Below are 10797 nucleotides of genomic sequence, written 5' to 3'. Positions count from 1 at the left end.
CCCAACGGAGGTTAGTATACGTCCTTCTCCTTGAGCCAACTTGACCATTTTCTGTGCCACGAGCCAATATATTTAGTTGAGTAGCGCTTCTACCTTTTCAAGGGAGGAAACTCTGCTCGTAGATGTTTTTTTTTGTGTGTGTGTGTGTGTGTGTGTGTTTTCGCCAATATGTTTCATCATTGAAACTACACGTGGCTTGCAAGTCTTCCTAGACAAAACTTTGTTGATCCTCACGCAATATTATTAGACATTTCTGAATGGTACACTGTCTAAAATTGGCATTTTTTTAACGATAAATTTGAAGCAAGGGCGTCAACTTTAGAATAAACTTTTATCAATTGCGTCGGGCAAATAAGTTATAAAAACGAGAAAAGAACTTGATTGTATTTATTTTTTATGCTAGTTCATACAACAAGGGAGATTATTCTCATGACTAAAATGGAGTTATTTCCCCTCTATTTTGAATTCCTGTTACCATGGGAACGATGTTTCCTTGTAATCGTGTTTTCGCCGATATCTGTGTGAATATGCAGTGCATATAACATAGATATATATTTATATATATATATACATATACATTATCAATGGTAAGTACCCATTTGGATTTTATGTGTTAAATTTCATTTGTTTAGGAGGGTAAAAAAAGAGTGTGGGAATGTTTTAAAAAGCTTTAAAATAGAAAAAACATAAAATTTGTGCCGGGTGTTCTGTAGGTACGTCCAACGCGCGCCGCGCCACAGTTTTACCCCCCCCCATATGTAACACGATATAAGTGTAATTTAATTTAATATTATCATCCTAACTTTTTTTTACCATTTAAAAGAAAAAGCTTCAAATAAACTAGTAATATTTTTTTAAACATTTTTTTACAGCATACAAAAATATGAAAATGCGAGATAAAAATTGTGTTTACATTATCGACGCTTTAAAACAATGTTCCTATGTAGTGACGTTTTTTTAAGCCGTTCACACACCCATGGTTTAAAAATCTAGTAAAAATCAAATTATAGTCATAGTTTCCTGAAATTTTCGATATTTATTCATTATTAAAAATAAAAGTACGTTTCGTTAAATATATTAGAGGAAATATAGTTTTTTAGGTGTTCTTCTTCTCCCTCTATATTTCACACTTTCGTGATAATTTTTTTCTCGGTAATATAATTATTCGAATTACAACAACAACAACAAAAATTTTAAAAAATAATTATTTTGAAAAAAGCTTTAAATGATATTAAATTCAAATATTACGCGATATAAAGTTTAAATGGATTTTTTTGCTAACAGGTTTCCAATAATAAAAAAAAAAACGGTACTCATGCAGAGAGTGGTCCGTGCTGAAATAATAACGTTATTATTTAAAAAGCCATTCTTAACATGGGGAGGGGAGGGTGTTTTGTGCCTATTCTGTACTTTAACCTTACAATTGAATAAAAAAAAAACACATATTATAAAAGTTTAATTAAACGTGGAAATACGATTTAAAAAATAGTACGGATCTAGGTGTATAAGAATTTGGCCCTCTTGCATTTTAAGTACCTATTTACTATGCCTCCCCACGGGACAGAGTTAGACACCAGGGTCGTTTTTTAATGTGGAGAAAAGGTACAAAAATAAAAATTGTCTCAGTCGTGAAGGATTTCTCCCCCACTGAAAGAGAACAAGAAATAGAAGTGCAGCAAAATGTAGCATCTGAAGAACAGAAAAAAGGAACAGCAGTCGTTTGACACCGGTTGAAAGAATGCAATTTGATTGGATAGAGAAATATTGACGTCATTACTATGAAATATTGATAAAAATTTAAATTGTCGAAAAAGAATTGGAAAAGAATTTAATAACTAAGTATTTAATAATTAATAGTATTTTTTGGAATTTTTTAAGTTAAGATAAAAATACGGAATTGAAATTATTGTAAAAGAATTTAATAAGTATTTAATAATAATATAAAAATAATTAATGTAAAAGCATTTTTAAAAGAGTTAAAGTCATTTAAATAACAATTCGATCGCTGATTTATAGTGAACTATTTTACTTTTATTTTAAATTTAAAAACGTTAATTAGCTCTTCAGTTAAAAGAATCGGCGGAGGTTGAGAATCCTGCCACTTTCCAAAAATAAAAACATGGCAGACGACCTACGCGCACGCCACTGAAAGTAATTAACGTGACCGGAAGTTTGGGGCATATGTCTATTTGTTTTGATTTTACAAACGTGAATGAATGAACAACAATGAATAATAAATTAGAAAAAAAAAAAAAAAAAGCTTTTTGGTACTTGTGCAGTTCTGCTACCGCGAGTGTACGAACCAACCACCGAACCAGAACCATTGTTCACTTTCACCTAACAATTAAATTTTTTTTTTTTTTCGTATTTCTCGCATTGACGAAACTGCACTAGTACTAAATTTCTTTTCGGTTAAGGAAAAAAGTGTGGCGAAAAAAATGTAAATAAATAAATTAGGAAAAAAACAACTTTTTAGTACTTGTGCAGTTTTGCTACCGCGAGTGTACGAACCATTCTTCACTTTCACCTAACAATTTAAAAATTTTTTTTTTTTTTTTTTAAGAGTTCGTATTTCTCGTGTTGGCGAAACTGCACTAGTGCACTAGTACCCAAGTTTCACCTAACAATTTCATAAAAGATATATTTTTGGGGGGGGGGGGGTCCTGCCTGCACAGAATTTAGGAAAACTCGTCTCCGGAAAACTCGACCCCGGAAAACTCGCCCCCCTTCGCTAGGTAGGAAAACTGGTCCCTTATTGAATAAATATCGATTGAAAACACATTTTATGATCGTTCTTGAAGGAGATATTGTTTTTTAAAATAGACTATAGCCCCCCTCCCCCCTAATATTTCTAGAACTTATTTTTACTTGCTTAATTTTTTTTGTTTTTTTTTAAATAAAATCGATTTTCTAAGTGTCCGTTTTCTACCTAACTGGCTAAGTTCTTAGTGGTTTCACTTATTTTAAAGCGTTTATTATGTTCATAAACGAGACCGCATATTTTTTTTTATATTAATATAAAAAGAATTTACTTATTTATAAAAGGGTAAAATCGATTTTTCTACGTCGCCGACTATGTTGTTTGTTGTTTAATTTATTTGGAATCGTTTATTTGGTAAAGAAAAAAAAACACAGAAAACAAACAAAAAACATGTCGAGTGTTACGTGAGAACGAGAAATAATGTCCGGTATATCACATCTTAGGGGTCTTGATAATCGCTAAAAAATAGAAAATTAAAGAAATTACTGAGGGAGATTTGGTTTTAAAAAGAAAATAATAAATTTTAATATTTTTTTTAATATAATTTAAAGAGGGGGGGGGTAAAAACTATATCTCTCTCCGAAAAACAACCAACAAAAAATGAAATTAAAAAGATTCTTGATAAACGATAGCGGAGTTTTCAATAAAATTGATTAATAAATTTATTTAGTGATTACTTTTTCTCTTAATGATTGATTTTAGAATTTTGAAGTAAAAATTAAAAAAAATTAAAAATGAGTTAACGAGAGATTGTTAGCACATGGGGCGGTGCCCGGAAAACTCGTCCTGGGAAAACTCGTCTCTGGAAAACTCGTCCCCCTTCGCTAGGTAGGAAAACTGGTCCCTTATTGAATAAATATCGATTGAAAACACATTTTATGATCGTTCTTGAAGGAGATATTGTTTTTAAGAATTTAGGAAAACTCGTCCCGGGAAAACTCGTCCCGGGAAAACTCGTCTCCGGAAAACTCGTCTCCGGAAAACTCGTCTCCGGAAAACTCGTCCCCTTTCGCTAGGTAGGAAAACTGGTCCCTTATTGAATAAATATCGATTGAAAACACATTTTATGATCGTTCTTGAAGAAGATATTGTTTTTTAAAATAAACTATAGCCCCCCCATAACATTTTTCAAAAAATATTTTTACTTGTTTAATGTTTTTTTGTTTTTTTTTTTAAATAAAATCGATTTTCTAAGTGTCCGTTTTCTACCTAACTGGATAAGTTCTTAGTGGTTTAACTTATTTTAAAGCGTTCATACAAAGTTAATTACAAATTTTTTTTTGTTCTTATTTTAACGATGTTTTTTGGAGTCATAAAAACAATAAAAAAAACAAAACCCAAAAATTAAAAAACAGGGAGCGATTCGTCGAATCGATTCGATTCTTCGTTACGCTTTTGGTTTTGTTTTTTAATTATGATAGTTTTTTGTTGTTATGTTTTTCTTTTCTGTCATACCAAATGCACTCATGCGTTATTTAAAATTATGATTTTATCAATTATCAACATTTATTGTCGTCCTGTCAAATTTTGCAAAAATTAACTAATAAATTAAAAGCGAAATATTTTTTTGGCGCGAGAGATGCCATGTGCTAACATTAACAATCTCTCGTTAACTCATTTTTAATTTTTTAATTTTTACTTCAAAATTCTAAAATCAATCATTAAGAGAGAAAGTAATCACTAAATAAATTTATTAATCAATTTTATTGAAAACTCCGCTATCGTTTATCATTTTTTGTTGGTTGCTTTTCGAAGGGAGATATAGGTTTTATCCCCCCCTCTCTCTCTAAATTATATTTTAAAAAATATTAAAATTTATTATTTTCTTTTTAAAACCAAATCTCCCTCAGTAATTTCTTTAATTTTCTATTTTTTAGCGATTATCAAGACCCCCTAAGATGTGATATACCGGGCATTATTTCTCGTTCTCCCGTAACACTCGACATGTTTTTTTTTCTTTACCAAATAAACGATTCCAAATAAATTAAATAAACAACATAGTCGGCGAGGTAGAAAAATCGATTTTACCCTTTGATAAACAACAGTATATAAATAAATTCTTTTTATATTAATATAAAAAAAAATATGCGGTCTCGTTTATGAACATAATAAACGCTTTTATTAAAAACACAAAAAATACATTAAACAAGTAAAAATATTTTTAAAAAATATTATGGGGGGTATAGTTTATTTTAAGAAACAATATCTCTTTCAAGAACGATCATAAAATGTGTTTTCAATCGATATTTATTCAATAAGGGACCAGTTTTCCTACCTAGCGAAAGGGGACGAGTTTTCCGGAGACGAGTTTTCCGGAGACTAGTTTTCCCGAGACTAGTTTTCCCAAGACGAGTTTTCCCGGGACGAGTTTTCCTAAATTCACATGGGGCATCTCTTGCGCCAAAAAAATATTTCGCTTTTAATTTATTAGTTAATTTTTGCAAAATTTGATAGGGCGACAATAAATGTTGATAATTGATAAAATTATAATTTTAAATAACGCATGAGTGCATTTGGTATGAGAGAAAACGAAAACATAACAAAAAAAACTATCATAATTAAAAAACAAAAATAAAAAAGTAACGAAGAATCGAATCGCTCCCTGTTTTTTAATTTTTTGTTTTGTTTTTTATTATTGTTTTTATGACTCCAAAAAACATCGTTAAAATAAGAACAAAAATAATTGTAATTAACATTGTATGAACATAATAAACGCTTTAAAATAAGTGAAACCACTAAGAACTTAGCCAGTTAGGTAGAAAACGGACACTTAGAAAATCGATTTTATTTAAAAAAAAAAAAAAAACATTAAACAAGTAAAAATATTTTTTTTAAATATTATGGGGGGGGGGCTATAGTCTATTTTAAAAAACAACATCTCCTTCAAGAACGATCATAAAATGTGTTTTCAATCGATATTTATTCAATAAGGGACCAGTTTTCCTACCTAGCGAAGGGGGACGAGTTTTCCGAGGTCGAGTTTTCCGGAGACGAGTTTTCCCGAGATGAGTTTTCCGGGCACCGCCTACACAAGTACCAAAAAGTTGCATTTTTCCTAATTTATTTATTTACATTTTTTTCACCATACTTTTATTCTTAACCAAAAAGACATTTGGTACTAGTGCACTGCACTAGTGCAGTTTCGTCAACGCGAGAAATACGAACTTAAAAAAATAAACAAAAACAAAATATTTTTCTTTAAATTGTTAGGTGAAAGTGAAGAATGGTTCGTACACTCGCGGTAGCAGAACTACAGTGTAGTTCAACTACACAAGTACCAAAACGTTGGGGGAGGGGGTTCTAATTTATTATTAGGTGAAAGAATGGTTCGTATGTCTTGGTGACAATTCGTTCATTCATTCACGTATGTAAAATCAAAACAAATAGACATATGCCCCAAACTTCCGATCACGTGTCAGAGGGAGCGTTAATTACTTTCAGTGATGTGCGCGTAGGTCGTCCGCCATGTTTTTGGCGATTTTTGGAAAGAGGCAGGATCCACAACCTCCGCCAGAGAATCTTTTTAAGTTAAGATAGAATTTAAGAATTGAAAGTATTGTAAAAGAATATTTCCGCGTATAATAATACGTATCAGAGAACAATATCAGTTTTTAATTATCTTTGTTTGGTTGGTAAACAAAAAAAAAAAAAGATCTGTTTTATACTAAATAAAAAAAAGTACTTGGACCCTGCGTAAACAGTTTTCTTTTAATGGTTGCTCCCTGAAATGCGCAAAAAAAGTTTTTTCACTTTCTTCGTATTTATCTCATAAAAAAATCTGTTTTATACTAAATAAATAAAATAAAAAGTACTTAACAAGATACGTGGACTCTGCGTAAACAGTTTTCTTTTAATGGTTGCTCCCTAAAATTTTTCACTTTCTCCGTATTTATCTCATAGACCTCTTTTTTATCATGCGTGTAAGTAACTTATCTTGCCTTCGATAACATTTATTTGTTCTATATTTGTTTTTTGACAACTTTTTCGAATCTATGTGTACAGTAATACAAACCCGATAAGTTACTTTTCTACCTAACTGGATATATTTTTTGTGTTTTTATTCAGTGTAACATGTTTATTCAGCTCGAAAAACATGCAGTGTTTACCGATGTATTGGAAAATTCCAAATGGCAGCCGACTCTCTCTCGGAGAGGGTACGTTTGGGAAAAGGTATTATAAATAATAAACTAGACAAAATACTGTTAGAAATTCGCTCAATATATGTTACCGTGACATAAGTTGACATGTATTCGGTTGTTTTCTAACAGTATTTTGTCTAGTTTATTATTTATAATACCTTTTCCCAAACGTACCCTCTCCGAGAGAGAGTCGGCTGCCATTTGGAATTTTCCAATACATCGGTAAACACTGCATGTTTTTCGAGCTGAATAAACATGTTACACTGAATAAAAACACAAAAAATATATCCAGTTAGGTAGAAAAGTAACTTATCTTGCATTTGATAACATTTATTTGTTCTTTATTTGTTTTTTGACAACTTTTTCGAATCTATGTGTACAGTAATACAAACCCAAAAATTGTTTTTTAATATTGTCAATCCATTTTATTTATAAAATGACGTCATAATTTCTCTATCCAATCAATGGCATTCTTTCAACCGGTGTAAGACGACTGCTGTTCCTTTTTTATCTTCCTAATTTCAATTTACTTAAAGTGCAAGAGGGCCCAGAATTTTGGGGGTAATTTTTGACACCCCTAGCACGAAATTGCGAATAAAATATTTAAAAAATCTAATTTCTCTTTTAAAAGTGGGTTGTTTATTTTCATTATGTATTACACTTCCAAAATAAACTATTAAAGTTGTATAAAAAGTAATAGAAATATTATTTTTTATTTAAAAAATAAACAGTGTTTACAAAGTGCCGGCACACTTCCATGCAGCCATTTTTTTTTTTTTTTACGTAATGAAATCAATTGAATTTTACGAGTTAAATATTTTTCAATTTTAAAAATCTATCAAAATTTTTCTATTGATTCAATTTGTACGATATTTTCAGTGTCAATGTGAAATTCCAATAAACCGAATATAATATTTTAGACAAACGTTTGTTTTTTTTACCCCCCCCCCTTTTGAAATGTCTATTTAAATAATTAATTAATGTACCAAAGTTTTATATATCTATTATGGCTTGCAATAAGCCACAAAGAAAACAGAACAACGGAATAGAGTTTAAAGAATGTATTACTGGAACAACAACGTAAAAAGGTTACAACTGAAAAGAGTAGTAAACGTCACCGAGCAGGCGAGGGTCGCTCAGGTGTTTAATCCACACCTGGGATCAAAAGGTCTATGGTTTATATAATGGATAGAACAGTCTATTTGGAGGGTGATCCTCCCCCTCCCAAGCTGATTTCTGCGGTTGTGCAAATCAGTAGTTCTTCCTTTTCGGGGAGACCACCAAAGGGTCTGTGCGCTTCCTCTTTCTGCCGAAGCGTCTCGGTTCTGACATCCCTTTTGAAGGGTCTATGTCAAAACAGTCACACAGTTTCAATCGCCTCACTGCCGTCCTGCAGTGGTTCTTCTTGATCCTCGTAGAAGCGTTTCTTGATTTGGTTCAGGTGCCTCTTATGTTGGAACTTTGGGGCCTGAATGATGTATGTAACATGGCCGATTCTTTATAAGATCGTGCCCTATTCCCAAAAAGAAACATTATTTCTAAAATGTCTAAAATACACGTTATCTCCGCTGTTAAACCATTTCATTGGCATTGTAGAGCTTCTATTGTGTACTATGCATTTTGGTAGCAGTTTATCAAATACGGATTTTATTTTCCGTCCAAACATGATTTCTGCTCAGGATCCCGCATCTGGTTTGTTCAGATTTCTCGTGATTCTGTAAACCTGCAGAAATTGCTGAAGGGCCTTTTCTGTCGGTGTACCAGACGTCTTTTTTAATGCCCTTTTAAGTGTATCGACGAAGCGTTCAACCTGGCCGTTGCTTCTGGTGTGGTACTGGGGTGTCGTAATATGCTTGACTTGATACATCTTGCAGAATTCTCTGAACTCTGTCGAGGTGAACTGTGTAGCGTTGTCGCTAATCAAACAGTCTACAACCCCAAACCGAGCAAACAATTCCAATAAAAAATTTGTCGTGATGCTGTGGTCGTTTTTTTGCATCTTAGTACCTCTGGCGATTTAGAGTCAACTACTATCAGGTTGTAAAAATCCTCCACAGGTCCCACATAATCAATGTGGATCCTCGACCATGGTTGTTCAGCCTTAGGCCAAGGTTTATATGTTATCGGTGGTGCTTTTGCAGCCAAAGCACAGCCTTTGCATCTGTTCACCATGTCGGTAATATCTTGGTCCATAACTTGCCAATAAACAAAACTTCTCATTAGGCTTTTCATTCTGTTTATTCCTGGATGCCCCATGTGAAAATCCCTGAGAATTCTTTTTTGAAGTGTTTGGGGAATGACAACCCTTTCACTGTATAACAGTATTTCGTCGCAACCAGAAAAAATGTCAGAACTGGTGTCACCCAGTGCTAATTTCTGCTTCGTGGTTTGAATGAAATTGTCATTTAGGGATTCTGACTTAATTTCCTGAAGTGTGACCGGCAGTTCGTGGATAATATTGTTTATCATGGTTTTTACATCACTATTAATATGTAGTGCCGCGATTACTGAATCTTCAAGAGGTTCCATTTTGGCAGGAATTAGTCTCGATAGACCGTCTGCATGGGCTAGTTGTTTTGAGGGGAGAAATTGAATTGTAAAATTATAGTTCAGCAGAATAGTTCCCCATCTTAATAGTCGGTTCGCAGTGAATGTTGAAGTCCTTTTGTTGATCAAAAAATGGATATCAACGGCTTATGGTCGGTTTGTAGAAAAAGTGTCTTCCGTACAAGAACCGGTGGAATTTTGAAACTGCAAATATAATTCCTAGGGCCTCTCCCTTGATCTGAGAATAATTCTTTTCCACTGGCAAGAGAGTCCATTATATGAAAGCAATAGGCTGTTTCGAGCCATCCGGCATTCAATGTAGCATGCACACCCGACGCCATGTTGACTAGCGTCGCTAGCTACTATTATGTCCAACTGCGGGTTGAAATGTGCTAGGAATAGTTTTGAAGTCAGGATTCTTTTTATTTCTTGGAATGATGTCTGGCAATCTTCTGTCCACTCCCAAGCATTATCCTTTTTCAGCAATTCATTAGTGGTGCGCACAATTTGTGCATATTTAGGATGAACTCCTGGTAATAATTTGCCAAACCTAAAAAACTCTGCAATTGAGTTATGTTTACTGATACCAGCATTTCTTTAATAGCGGTTGCCCTATCTGGGTCTGGGCGTCTGCCATCTTTATCGATTATTTGACTCAGGTATTTAATTGTTTGTAAAAAGAACTCGCATTTATCTGCTTTGATCTTAAATCCATAATCTTGTATTCGACTGAATATTTGTCTGATATGTTTTTCCCTGCTTTTGCTCGCTATGATAATGTCATCAAGATATGCGATTGCGGTGTCCAGGCTGGACAGCATAGTATCCATTACTTGCTGGAGTATTGCAGGTGCCACCTTGATACCAAACGCGAGTCTTTCATATCTGTACAAACCCCAATGAGTGTTAATACAGAGAAGGTTAGTGCTTTTATCATTTACTGGAATCTGTAGGTAAGCGTCGCTTAGGTCGATCTTAGAAAAAACTTGCTGCCATTTAATTTCGTGAACACTTCTTCTGGACTAGGTAATGGATAGTGAAAATCTTCTAAGGACCCGTTGAGTCCGGTCGAGAAGTCGGCGCAAACGTGAATTTCCCCGGACCTTTTCTTTACGTAAACTACCGAAGCAGCCCACTCACTATATTCAATTTTAGCCAGTATACCGATGCTTTCTAATCTGTCTAGTTCCTGATTTATTTTGTTCAGGGAAGTAAACGGGACATTACGTTTCTTTTTAAACACCGGCTGTGTGCCAGGTTTCAACTTAAAATCTGTGGCCATTTTTGTACATGTCCCCAGGCCAGGAGTAAATACGTTTGTGAATTCTTTTTTAAAACAAGTTATAAGTT

At 33.3% G+C, this 10797-nt stretch overlaps 1 protein-coding gene across 2 annotated transcripts in view; it reads left to right on the top strand.

Moving 5' to 3' along the window:
• The first annotated feature begins 460 nt into the window (after window positions 1–460).
• Window positions 461–10797, top strand: part of LOC145241499 (serine/threonine-protein kinase 33-like) — a 306331-nt gene continuing 295994 nt past the window's right edge. For both annotated transcript variants that reach the window (XM_080104517.1, XM_080104518.1), the window contains exon 1: window positions 461–587. The gene's annotated coding sequence lies outside the window, so the exon portion shown is untranslated. The remainder of the gene's footprint in view (window positions 588–10797) is intronic.

This window comes from Euprymna scolopes, chromosome 20 (genome assembly GCF_053919585.1).
Source record: "Euprymna scolopes isolate OS-2025 chromosome 20, ASM5391958v1, whole genome shotgun sequence".
NCBI lineage: Eukaryota > Metazoa > Mollusca > Cephalopoda > Sepiida > Sepiolidae > Euprymna > Euprymna scolopes.
This window is presented reverse-complemented; position numbering and strand designations above follow the sequence as displayed.